The sequence below is a fragment of the Cherax quadricarinatus genome, chromosome 82 (genome assembly GCF_038502225.1).
Source record: "Cherax quadricarinatus isolate ZL_2023a chromosome 82, ASM3850222v1, whole genome shotgun sequence".
NCBI lineage: Eukaryota > Metazoa > Arthropoda > Malacostraca > Decapoda > Parastacidae > Cherax > Cherax quadricarinatus.
Window position 1 is genome coordinate 6,633,768 of NC_091373.1, and position 14,478 is coordinate 6,648,245.

General features: G+C 36.8%; 1 protein-coding gene across 3 annotated transcripts in view; it reads right to left on the reverse strand.

Annotated features, from left to right (window-relative positions):
* The window catches only part of LOC128702922 (uncharacterized), a 236,143-nt gene that overhangs the window by 62,495 nt on the left and 159,170 nt on the right, over window positions 1-14,478 (reverse strand). The gene's annotated exons all lie outside the window — the stretch shown is intronic.

A 14,478-nucleotide genomic window follows, 5' to 3' on the forward strand; every position in this document is an offset into this window, starting at 1 on the left:
CAAGAGAAGAAATGCCAGCTGCTCTAAGCTACATCAATCACCAGCTGAGAGCTATATCAGCTTGGGGAAATAGATGGCAAGTAACATTTGCACCTGAGAAAAAGCAAATGATGATAGTCTCTAGGCACCATGATGGTAATGCTGGTGCAGTAGTAAGGATGAATGGGAGGGTGTTGGCACCTGGAGAAGAAGCTGATATCCTTGGGGTGAAATTTGACTCCAAACTAACCATGAAGAACCATGTTGTAAATCTTGCAAACAAGGCAGCCAGGAAGCTTACAGCACTTCACCGTATCTCGCATCTGCTTGACAGTAGGGGTTGCAAGATTCTGTACGAGGCACAAGTACGCTCACACCTTGAGTATGCTCCACTTTCTTGGTTTGCCTGCCCCCCTCTCATCTGCGACTGCTTGACAGAGTAGAGAACAGAGCAAGACGTCTCATCTCTCGCCTGGACCAATCCTGGATAGATCTGTCATTTCAGCAGAGCCTTCAACATAGGAGGGATGTGGGTGGCCTTACTGTTATGTACAAGGCCAATATTGTCAAAGTATCACACTTGGATCCACTTCGAGGACAGCGAGAAACAAGCTTTTATGCCACAAGACGGGCAGAAAGCAGCAACTTCACTCTGGCTGTACCCTTCTCCAGAACATCACTCCATCTGAGATCATATATACCCAGGATGACTCGAGTATGGAACACATTCGTACAGCATAATGATGTCAACGAGATAAAGTAAGTTGATCAAATGAAAATGCTGCCCCACAGATGGCTCCAACTCACTCCTGTTCCCTACTTAGTATGTCTCATAACAATAAAAATGCTTTCAAATGAGTTGATGTAGGTAACAGCTCTTAGCTTGCCAATAAAGTTAGGAATCCTTAACCTGTAAACAGCTTGTCAATAAAGCTAGGGATCCTTAACCTTGTCAAACCCTGTGCAAAAAAAAAGGGAGAGAGAGAGAGAGAGAGAGAAAGAGAGAGAGAGAGAGAGAGAGAGAGAGAGAGAGAGAGAGAGAGAGAGAGAGAGAGAGAGAGAGAGAGAGAGAGAGAGAGTCTCTACCATCACTCGTAAACCAATTAACACCTGTACAACAAGCACCTGTTTAATTGCTCTTCTCCCAGTCATCACCTGTACACCTCTCACCACCTGCTCAATGACTGTAAAGTAATTTAGTGGGGCCACAACAGGCGAGCCCGGGTTCAATCAAGGGCAGGTCGAGACGCACAGGCAAGTCACACATATACTCTTGCAGTATTACGCACTTAGTAGTAAATAGGTACCTGGGTGTTAGTTGACTGTTGTGGGTAGCATCCTGTAGAAGCTAAACTAGGATAAGAGGTCTTAGCTTGTAAATAACCTGAGGTAGGATAACAGCTTCTAACCAATTCTCAGCCTGTGTATTTAAAAGAGTTCAAAAGAATGACTGGGAAATACCAGTCAAAAGTTGGCTTTCCAGTCAGCATTTCTCTCTTTCCAGTGTCCAGTTCTCTCTTCTCAGTGAGAAACTCTGGTCCATTATAGTTCCAAAGGCTGGCCATTCCCGTGTGGGAGACATGACCCATTACTGATCCAGCATCTGGCCACTCCTGGATGAGATATGGCCCACTTGGGCTCGAAAAGTAGGCCACTTTTGAGAAAGATGTACATGGGAATACGTGGGAGTACATGGGAGTACAAGGGAGAAAGAGTTGAGATCATTGGACTCCACACTGAGGCTACCTGAAGAGATTGAGAAAAATAACGAAAAATAATGACAGCTAACCACATAGAATAGGTAAACACACACATACGAAGAATCAAATGAGAAAAAAACAGTGGAAATCATTAATCAAATACGAGACTAAAGCACATGCGAAACACAGGAAGAAAAACACACATACACAGTGAGAATCACACACCAAACACGAGGCTAGAAACTAGCAAAGCCAGCGAGGCAACTCCAAATTTCGGAACAAAACACGAGATCATTTTGGATTTAACATTGTATATGCAAATCCTCTCCATTCTAAATCGTAATATGAATAATTTCCCGAATCGTATTTCCGTCGTTTCACTGTATTAATTCCCGTATTAATTCCGGAATGCATTCCACGAACTCTATTGCCCTGTTACAGCAAGCCAAACATGGCTGATATTTATTGAGTGACAAATGCATTACAAAAAAAAAAAAAAAATGTAGATTTTCGACACGTGTTTCAAAATAAATAATCTGACTTTTTTTTCGGGGAGGGGGGGACGAGGGGGGTTAAAAAAAAAAGTCTTAATGAATTCAGTAACAGAACTGACAAAAGTTGCTTATGCAATCAAAAACAATATTTGCTGGATGCTAAACTGCCGCAGCTGCTGTGAGTTTGTCAGTGAGGTTTGAAGACTATCTGCCACACGAGGGTCATTAAGGCTGCACGTCACCTGTGCACCACCAGTCAAGAATACTTCTATACATTCAATACGGGATTAAGGTAAACTCTGTGTGTATACACTTTGTTTATGTCTCTCACTCGAGTGTACGTCTCTCACTGTGTATATATACTGAGAAATATAAACCTGTGTGTGCTGAGATCACATCAGTAACAACAACAAGAATAATAATAGCAATTTTAATAATAATAATAATAATAATTAAAATATAATCATCATTATCATCATCATCAAAATAATAATAATAATAATAATAATAATAATAATAATAATAATAATAATAATAATAATAATAATAATAATAATAATAATAATAATAATAATAATAATAATAATAATAATAATAATAATAATAATAATAATAATAATAATAATAATAATAATAATAATAATAATAATAATAATAATAATAATAATAATAATAATAATAATAATAATAATAATAATAATAATAATAATAATAATAATAATAATAATAATAATAATAATAATAATAATAATAATAATAATAATAATAATAATAATAATAATAATAATAATAATAATAATAATAATAATAATAATAATAATAATAATAATAATAATAATAATAATAATAATAATAATAATAATAATAATAATAATAATAATAATAATAATAATAATAATAATAATAATAATAATAATAATAATAATAATAATAATAATAATAATAATAATAATAATAATAATAATAATAATAATAATAATAATAATAATAATAATAATAATAATAATAATAATAATAATAATAATAATAATAATAATAATAATAATAATAATAATAATAATAATAATAATAATAATAATAATAATAATAATAATAATAATAATAATAATAATAATAATAATAATAATAATAATAATAATAATAATAATAATAATAATAATAATAATAATAATAATAATAATAATAATATCATGCTAAACCACAATACAAATTCTTTAGTCTTATATAAACTATAATGTTTATGGCTTGATGTATGTGTATGAATATTAATGAGTATTTTCGTGTATACCTCTGTATACCATGACTCAATAAGCAGAGAAAAAAGGGTAAAAAAATAAATACATGAGTTGTATTAGGCAATAAAGATTGAAGTGTATAAATTGAATTTTTGTATTAGGAGATAGATATGAAATAAAGGTATATACATCGAGTGGTGTGTATTTCTGAGAGTATATACACCGAGTGGTGTGTATTTCTGAGAGTATATACACCGAGTGGTGTGTATTTCTGAGAGTATATACACCGAGTGGTGTGTATTTCTGAGGGTATATACACCGATTGGTGTGTATTTCTGAGAGTATATACACCGATTGGTGTGTATTTCTGAGAGTATATACACCGAGTGGTGTGTATTTCTGAGAGTATATACATCGAGTGGTGTGTATTTCTGAGAGTATATACACCGAGTGGTGTGTATTTCTGAGAGTATATACACCGAGTGGTGTGTATTTCTGAGAGTATATATACACCGAGTGGTGTGTATTTCTGAGAGTATATACATCGAGTGGTGTGTATTTCTGAGAGTATATACACCGAGTGGTGTGTATTTCTGAGAGTATATACACCGAGTGGTGTGTATTTCTGAGAGTATATACACCGATTGGTGTGTATTTCTGAGAGTATATACACCGAGTGGTGTGTATTTCTGAAAGTATATACAATGAAAACTGTGTATTTCTGAGAGTGTACATAAGAGGTGTGTATTTCTGAGTATATACACCAGAGGTGTGTATTTCTGAGTATATACACCGAGAGGTGTGAATTTCTGAGAATATACACCAGAGGTGTGTATTTCTGAGTATATACACCAGAGGTGTGTATTTCTGAGTGTATATACACCGAGAAGTGTTTGTTTCGGAGTGTATATACACCGAGTATACAGGTGACAATTCAATCTTTAATAACAATTGTGTGATAGATAGGCTTGAAACCCAGTAAACCAAAAAAAAAAAAATGCACAAAAGAGTAAAACTTATTTCACAGAAAAATAAAACTTAAATACAGAGATATATACCTAAATACAGAGACATATACCTAAATACAGAGACATATACCTAAATACAGAGACACATACCTAAATACAGAGATATATACCTAAATTTGGTAGGGTGTGCAAAAGAAGAAAATTAAAGGTGAATACAGGAAAGAGTAAGGTTATGAGGATAACAAAAAGATTAGGTGATGAAAGATTGAATATCAGATTGGAGGGAGAGAGTATGGAGGAGGTGAACGTATTCAGATATTTGGGAGTGGACGTGTCAGCGGATGGGTCTATGAAAGATGAGGTGAATCATAGAATTGATGAGGGAAAAAGAGTGAGTGGTGCACTTAGGAGTCTGTGGAGACAAAGAACTTTGTCCTTGGAGGCAAAAGAGGGAATGTATGAGAGTATAGTTTTACCAACGCTCTTATATGGGTGTGAAGCGTGGGTGATGAATGTTGCAGCGAGGAGAAGGCTGGAGGCAGTGGAGATGTCATGTCTGGAGGGCAATGTGTGGTGTGAATATAATGCAGAGAATTCGTAGTTTGGAAGTTAGGAGGAGGTGCGGGATTACCAAAACTGTTGTCCAGAGGGCTGAGGAAGGGTTGTTGAGGTGGTTCGGACATGTAGAGAGAATGGAGCGAAACAGAATGACTTCAAGAGTGTATCAGTCTGTAGTGGAAGGAAGGCGGGGTAGGGGTCAGGCCTAGGCTGGAGGTTGGAGGGAGGGGTAAAGGAGGTTGTGTGTGCGAGGGCTTGGACTTCCAGCAGGCATGCGTGAGCGTGTTTGATAGGAGTGAATGGAGACAAATGGTTTTTAATACTTGACGTGCTGTTGGAGTGTGAGCAAAGTAACATTTATGAAGGGATTCAGGGAAACCGGCAGGCCGGACTTGAGTCCTGGAGATGGGAAGTACAGTGCCTGCACTCTGAAGGAGGGGTGTTAATGTTGCAGTTTAAAAACTGTAGTGTAAAGCACCCTTCTGGCAAGACAGTGATGGAGTGAATGATGGTGAAAGTTTTTCTTTTTCGGGCCACCCTGCCTTGGTGGGAATCGGCCGGTGTGATAATAAAAAAAAAAAATAAATACCTAAATACAGAGATATATACCTAAATACAGAGATATATACCTAAATACAGAGATACATACCTAAATACAGAGATATATACCTAAATACAGAGATATATACATAAATACAGACATATACCTAAATACAGAGAGATATACCTAAATACAGAGACATATACCTAAATACAGAGATATATACCTAAATACAGAGATACATACCTAAATACAGAGATATATACCTAAATACAGAGATATATACCTAAATACAGAGACATATACCTAAATACAGAGATATATACCTAAATACAGAGACATATACCTAAATACAGAGATATATACCTAAATACAGAGATACATACCTAAATAAAGAGATATATACCTAAATACAGAGATATATACCTAAATACAGAGATATATACCTAAATACAGAGATATATACTAAATACAGAGACATATACCTAAATACAGAGACATATACCTAAATACAGAGACATATACCTAAATACAGAGACATATACCTACATACAGAGACATATACCTAAATACAGAGACATATACCTAAATACAGAGACATATACCTAAATACAGAGATATATACCTAAATACAGAGACATATACCTAAATACAGAGACATATACCTAAATACAGAGACATATACCTAAATACAGAGACATATACCTAAATACAGAGATATATACCTAAATACAGAGACATATACCTAAATACAGAGACATATACCTAAATACAGAGACATATACCTAAATACAGAGATATATACCTAAATACAGAGACATATACCTAAATACAGAGACATATACCTAAATACAGAGATATATACCTAAATACAGAGATATATACCTAAATACAGAGATATATACCTAAATACAGAGACATATACCTAAATACAGAGATATATATACCTAAATACAGAGACATATACCTAAATACAGATATATATACCTAAATACAGAGATATATACCTAAATACAGAGATACATACCTAAATACAGAGATATATACCTAAATACAGAGACATGTACCTAAATACAGAGATATATACCTAAATACAGAGATATATACATAAATACAGAGACATATACCTAAATACAGAGATACATACATAAATACAGATATATATACCTAAATACAGAGATATATACCTAAATACAGAGATATATACCTAAATACAGAGATACATACCTAAATACAGAGATATATACCTAAATACAGAGATATATACATAAATACAGAGACATATACCTAAATACAAAGATATATACCTAAATACAGAGATATATACCTAAATACAGAGATACATACCTAAATACAGAGATATATACCTAAATACAGAGATATATACCTAAATACAGAGATATATACCTAAATACAGAGATACATACCTAAATACAGAGATATATACCTAAATACAGAGATATATACATAAATACAGAGACATATACCTAAATACAAAGATATATACCTAAATACAGAGATATATACCTAAATACAGAGATACATACCTAAATACAGAGATATATACCTAAATACAGAGATATATACCTAAATACAGAGATATATACTTAAATACAGAGATACATACCTAAATACAGAGATATATACCTAAATACAGAGATATACACCTAAATACATAGATATAAAACAAATACAGATATATATTATATATATATATATATATATATATATATATATATATATATATATATATATATATATATATATATATATATATATATATATATATATATATATATATATATATACATATATATATATATATATATATATATATATACAAAAATACAGAGATACATACCTAAATACAGAGATATATACCTAAATACAGAGATATATACCTAAATACGAGATATATACAAATACAGAGATATATACCTAAATACAGATATATATACCTATATATATATATATATATATATATATATATATATATATATATATATATATATATATATATATATATATATATATATATATATATATATATATATATATATATATATATATATATCAAAATACAGAGATACATACCTAAATACAGAGATATATACCTAAATACAGAGATATATACCTAAATACAGAGATATACACCTAAATACAGAGATATATACCTAGATGCAGAGATATATACCTAAATACAGAGATATATACCTAAATACAGAGACATATACCTAAAGACAGAGATATATACCTGAATACAGAGATACATACCTAAATACAGAGATATATACCTAAATACAGAGATATATACCTAAATACAGAGATATGTACCTAAATACAGAGATATATACCTAAATACAGATATATATATATCAAAATACAGAGATACATACCTAAATACAGAGATATATACCTAAATACAGAGATATATACCTAAATACAGAGATATGTACCTAAATACAGAGATATATACCTAAATGCAGAGATATATACCTAAATACAGAGATACATATCTAATTACAGAGATATATACCTAAATACAGAGATACATACCTAAATACAGAGATACATACCTAAATACAGAGATATATACCTAAATACAGAGATACATACCTAAATACAGAGATAAATACCTAAATACAGAGATACATACCTAAATACAGAGATATATACCTAAATAGAAAGATACATACCTAAATATAGAGATATATACCTAAATACAGAGATATATACCTAAATACAGAGATATATACCTAAATACAGAGATACATACCTAAATACAGAGATATATACCTAAATACAGAGATACATACCTAAATACAGAGATATATACCTAAATATAGAGATATATACCTAAATACAGAGATACGTACCTAAATAGAGAGATACATAGCTAAATACAGAGATATATACTTAAATACAGAGATACATGCCTAAATACAAAGATATATGCATAATTACAGAGAAACATGCATAAATACAGAGATATATACCTAAATACAGAGATAAATACCTAAATGCAGAGATATATACCTAAATACAGAGATACGTACCTAGAGAGATACATAGCTAAATACAGAGATATATACTTAAATACAGAGATACATGCCTAAATACAAAGATATATACCTAATTACAGAGATACATGCCTAAATGCAGAGATATATACCTAAATACAGAGATAAATACTTAAATGCAGAGATATATTCCTAAATACGGAGATAAATACCTAAATGCAGAGATATATACCTAAATACAGAGATAAATACCTAAATGCAGAGATATATACCTAAATACAGAGATACGTACCTAAATAGAGAGATACATAGCTAAATACAGAGATATATACTTAAATACAGAGATACATGCCTAAATTCAAAGATATATACCTAATTACAGAGATATATACCTAAATACAGAGATATATACCTAAATACAGAGATATATACCTAAATACAGAGATACATGCATAAATACAGAGATATATACTTAGATTTCTGAAGAGAAGTTGCAGAGATTGGTGGATGAATTTGGTAGGGTGTGCAAAAGAAGAAAATTAAAAGTGAATACAGGAAAGAGTAAGGTTATGAGGATAACAAAAAGATTAGGTGATGAAAGATTGGATATCAGATTGGAGGGAGAGAGTATGGAGGAGGTGAATGTTTTCAGATATTTGGGAGTGGACGTGTCAGCGGATGGATCTATGAAAGATGAGGTGAATCATTGAATTGATGAGGGGAAAAGGGTGAGTGGTGCACTTAGGAGTCTGTGGAGACAAAGAACTTTGTCCTTGGAAGCAAAGAGGGGAATGTATGAGAGTATAGTTTTACTAACGCTCTTGTATGGGTGTGAAGCGTGGGTGATGAATGTTGCAGCGAGGAGAAGGCTGGAGGCAGTGGAGATGTCATGCCTGAGGGCAATGTGTGGTGTGAATATAATGCAGAGAATTCGTAGTTTGGAAGTTAGGACGAGGTGCGGGATTGCCAAAACTGTTGTCCAGAGGGCTGAGGAAGGGTTGTTGAGGTGATTCGGACATGTAGAGAGAATGGAGGGAAACAGAATGACTTCAAGAGTGTATCAGTCTGTAGTGGAAGGAAGGCGGGGTAGGGGTCGGCCTAGGAAAGGTTGGAGGGAGGGGGTAAAGGAGGTTTTGTGTGCGAGGGGCTTGTACTTCCAGCAGGCATGCGTGAGCGTGTTTGATAGGAGTGGATGGAGACAAATGGTTTTTAATACTTGACGTGCTGTTGGAGTGTGAGCAAAGTAACATTTATGAAGGGGTTCAGGGAAACCGGCAGGCCGGACTTGAGTCCTGGAGATGGGAAGTACAGTGCCTGCACTCTGAAGGAGGGGTGTTAATGTTGCAGTTTAAAAACTGTAGTGTAAAGCACCCTTCTGGCAGGACAGTGATGGAGTGAATGATGGTGAAAGTTTTTCTTTTTCGGGCCACCCTGCCTTGGTGGGAACCTGCCGATGTGTTAATAATAAAAAAAATACTTAAATACAAAGATACATACCTAAATACAGAGATACATACCTAAATACAGAGATACATACCTAAATACAGATACGTACCTCTATATCGGTGACAGAAAGTGTGTGTGCAGCATTTGGAGAGAGAGAGAGAGAGAGAGAGAGAGAGAGAGAGAGAGAGAGAGAGAGAGAGAGAGAGAGAGAGAGAGAGAGAGAGATAGGGTATAAGTGAAGATCAACTACATGGAATTATGAAGGAAGGGGAAGTATGGATCGAGGCTCGAAGAACATTATTGACATATATTCACACGAGCGTACGAAGCTGTTTGTTTAAATCCCCATGTGTGAGAAGCAGACGATAGTGTGGACGTCAGATGAGATAGTGTGGACGTCAGATGAGATAGTGTGGACGTTAGATGAGATAGTGTGGACGTCAGACGAGATATTGTGGACGTCAGATGAGATAGTGTGGACGCGATGATAGATGTGGACGTTAGATGAGATAGTGTGGACGTCAGATGAGATAGTGTGGACGTCAGATGAGATAGTGTGGACGTCAGATGAGATAGTGTGGACGTCAGATGAGATAGTGTGGACGTCAGATGAGATAGTGTGGACGTCAGATGAGATAGTGTGGACGTCAGACGAGATATTGTGGACGTCAGATGAGATAGTGTGGACGTCAGATGAGATAGTGTGGACGTTAGATGAGATAGTGTGGACGTTAGATGAGATAGTGTGGACGTCAGATGAGATATTGTGGACGTCAGACGAGATAGTGTGGACGTCAGATGAGATATTGTGGACGTCAGACGAGATAGTGTGGACGTCAGATGAGATATTGTGGACGTCAGATGAGATAGTGTGGACGTCAGATGAGATAGTGTGGACTTCAGATGAGATAGTGTGGACGTCAGACGAGATAGTGTGGACGTCAGATGAGATAGTGTGGACGTCAGATGAGATAGTGTGGACGTCAGACGATATAGTGTGGACGTCAGACGATATAGTGTGGACGTCAGACGATATAGTGTGGACGTCAGACGATATAGTGTGGACGTCAGAAGATATAGTGTGGACGTCAGACGATATAGTGTGGACGTCAGACGATATAGTGTGGACGTCAGACTATATAGAGTGGACGTCAGACGATATAATGTGGACGTCAGACGATATAGTGTGGACGTCAGACGATATAGTGTGGACGTCAGACGATATAGTGTGGACGTCAGACGATATAGTGTGGACGTCAGACGATATAGTGTGGACGTCAGACGATATAGTGGGACGTCAGACGATATAGTGGACGTCAGACGATATAGTGTGGACGTCCGACGATATAGGTGTGGACGCGTCGGGACGATCTAGTGTGGACGTCAGACGATATAGTGTGGACGTCAGACGATATAGTGTGGACGTCAGACGATATAGTGTGGACGTCAGACGATATAGTGTGGACGTCAGACGATATAGTGTGGACGTCAGACGATATAGTGTGGACGTCAGACGATATAGTGTGGACGTCAGACGAGATAGTGTGGACGTCAGATGAGATAGTGTGGACGTCAGACGATATAGTGTGGACGTCAGACGATATAGTGTGGACGTCAGACGATATAGTGTGGACGTCAGACGATACAGTGTGGACGTCAGATGAGATAGTGTGGACGTCAGACGATATAGTGTGGACGTCAGACGATATAGTGTGGACGTCAGACGATATAGTGTGGACGTCAGACGATACAGTGTGGACGGGGCTGAGAGATGGCTGGTGTGACACAGGTATTGAATCACTATTGACTTGTTCAGTATTTTAAAGAGCTTTCATATATTGATATATATATATATATATATATATATATATATATATATATATATATATATATATATATATATATATATATATATATATATATATATATATAATATATATATATATATATATATATATATATATATATATATATATATATATATATATATATACGTATACATATACACCACAGCAACACCTGTATAAAGAGCAGCAACATATGTACACACGGCAGCAACACCTGTGCATCAGTGGCAATACACGTACATACAACAACAACACCTGTACACACAATAGCAATAGCTGCACACACTACAACAGCACCTGTTCACACAGCCGCAACACCTGTACACAAAACTGTAACACCTGTAAACACAACGGCAACACCTGTACCCACAACAGCAACACCTGCACACACAACAACAACACCTATTCATACAGCAGAAACACCCATACACAAAATAGCAACACTTGTACACAGAACAGCAACACCTGCACGCACAACAGCAACACCTGTACACACAGTAATAACACCTGTACTCACAGTAACAACACCTGCACATACTGCAGCAACACCTCCCCCCACCACAGTAACACCTGTACACACAACAGCAGCACCTGTACACACAACAGCAACACCTGTACATAGAGCAGCAACACCTGTACACATAGCAACAACACTTGTACACACAACACCAACACCTGTTCACACAACACCAACACCTGTACATACAACAGCATCACCTTTACATACATCAACAACACTCGTACACACAGCAACAACACTTGTACACACAACAGCAACACCTGTTCACACAACAGCAACACCTGTACATACAACAGCATCACCTTTACATACATCAACAACACTCGTACACACAGCAACAACACTTGTACACACAACAGCAATACCTGCACACACAACAACAGCACCTGCACACACAACAGCAACACCTGCACATACAACAGCAACACCAGCACACACAACAACAGCAACACCTGCATACACAACAGCAATAACTTCTGTACACACAGCAACACCTGTAAACACAACAACTACACCTGTACACACAGCAACAACACCTGCACACGCAATAGCAACACCTGTACACACCGCAATGATCGACTGCCTCATCAACTTTAACTAAATCAAGGGTAAACACCCACTCTCTCTCTCTCTCTCTCTCTCTCTCTCTGTCTATCTCTCTGTCTCTCTCTGCCTCTCTCTCTCTCTCTCTCTCTCTCTCTCTCTCTCTCTCTCTCTCTCTCTCTCTCTCTCTCTCTCTCTCTCTCTCTCTCTCTCTCTCTCTCTCTCTCTCTCTCTCTCTCTCTCTCTCTCTCTCTCTCTCTCTCTCTCTCTCTCTCTCTCCCTCTCTTGTTTAACTGGAACGACTGGTCCGGGAAATCCCGTGGGACAAGGGCCATTAATGGCTTAGATAAAGGCAGGCTTAAGCCAGTCAAGGCTTGGCACAAGGTGTTTTCTGTACCCCGGGGAGACTGTGTGCAGAGTCTGACATATACACTATTGTGAAGGCTTGTGGTGCACACACACACACACACACACACACACACACACTCACACACACACACACACACACACAGACACACACACACACACACACACACACACACACACACACACACACACACACACACACACACACACACACACACACACACACACACACACACAGTTGATGAGAAGAATTCACTCGATCGAAGACCAGGCAGAACTACAAAGGGATCTGGACAGGCTGCAGACCTGGTCCAGCAATTGGCTCCTGGAGTTCAATCCCACCAAGTGCAAAGTCATGAAGATTGGGGAAGGGCAAAGAAGGCCGCAGACGGAGTACAGTCTAGGGGGTCAGAGACTACAAACCTCACTCAAGGAAAAAGATCTTGGGGTGAGTATAACACCAGGCACATCTCCTGAAGCGCACATCAATCAAATAACTGCTGCAGCATATGGGCGCCTAGCAAACCTCAGAACAGCATTCCGACATCTTAATAAGGAATCATTCAGGAACCTGTACACCGTGTATGTTGGGCCCATATTGGAGTATGCGGCACCAGTTTGGAACCCACACCTAGCCAAGCACGTGAAGAAACTAGAGAAAGTGCAAAGGTTTGCAACAAGACTAGTCCCAGAGCTAAGAGGTATGTCCTACGAGGAGAGGTTAAGGGAAATCAACCTGACGACACTGGAGGACAGGAGAGATAGGGGGGACATGATAACGACATACAAAATACTGAGAGGAATTGACAAGGTGGACAAAGACAGGATGTTCCAGAGATTGGACACAGTAACAAGGGGACACAGTTGGAAGCTGAAGACACAGATGAATCACAGGGATGTTAGGAAGTATTTCTTCAGTCACAGAGTAGTCAGTAAGTGGAATAGTTTGGGAAGCGATGTAGTGGAGGCAGGATCCATACATAGCTTTAAGCAGAGGTATGATAAAGCTCACGGCTCAGGGAGAGTGACCTAGTAGCGATCAGTGAAGAGGCGGGGCCAGGAGCTCGGACTCGACCCCCGCAACCTCAACTAGGTGAGTACAACTAGGTGAGTACATATAAGCCACCTCTCTGGCCCTATGCTGGACTTTCTACAAGAGTGATGGACTAAACACATCGATTCCAGGTTGAGGGACTGATTACCTCACTCTGCTCCATTCCTTACCCATTTCTACTTTGTATTGGACTGATGAAGCCACTGT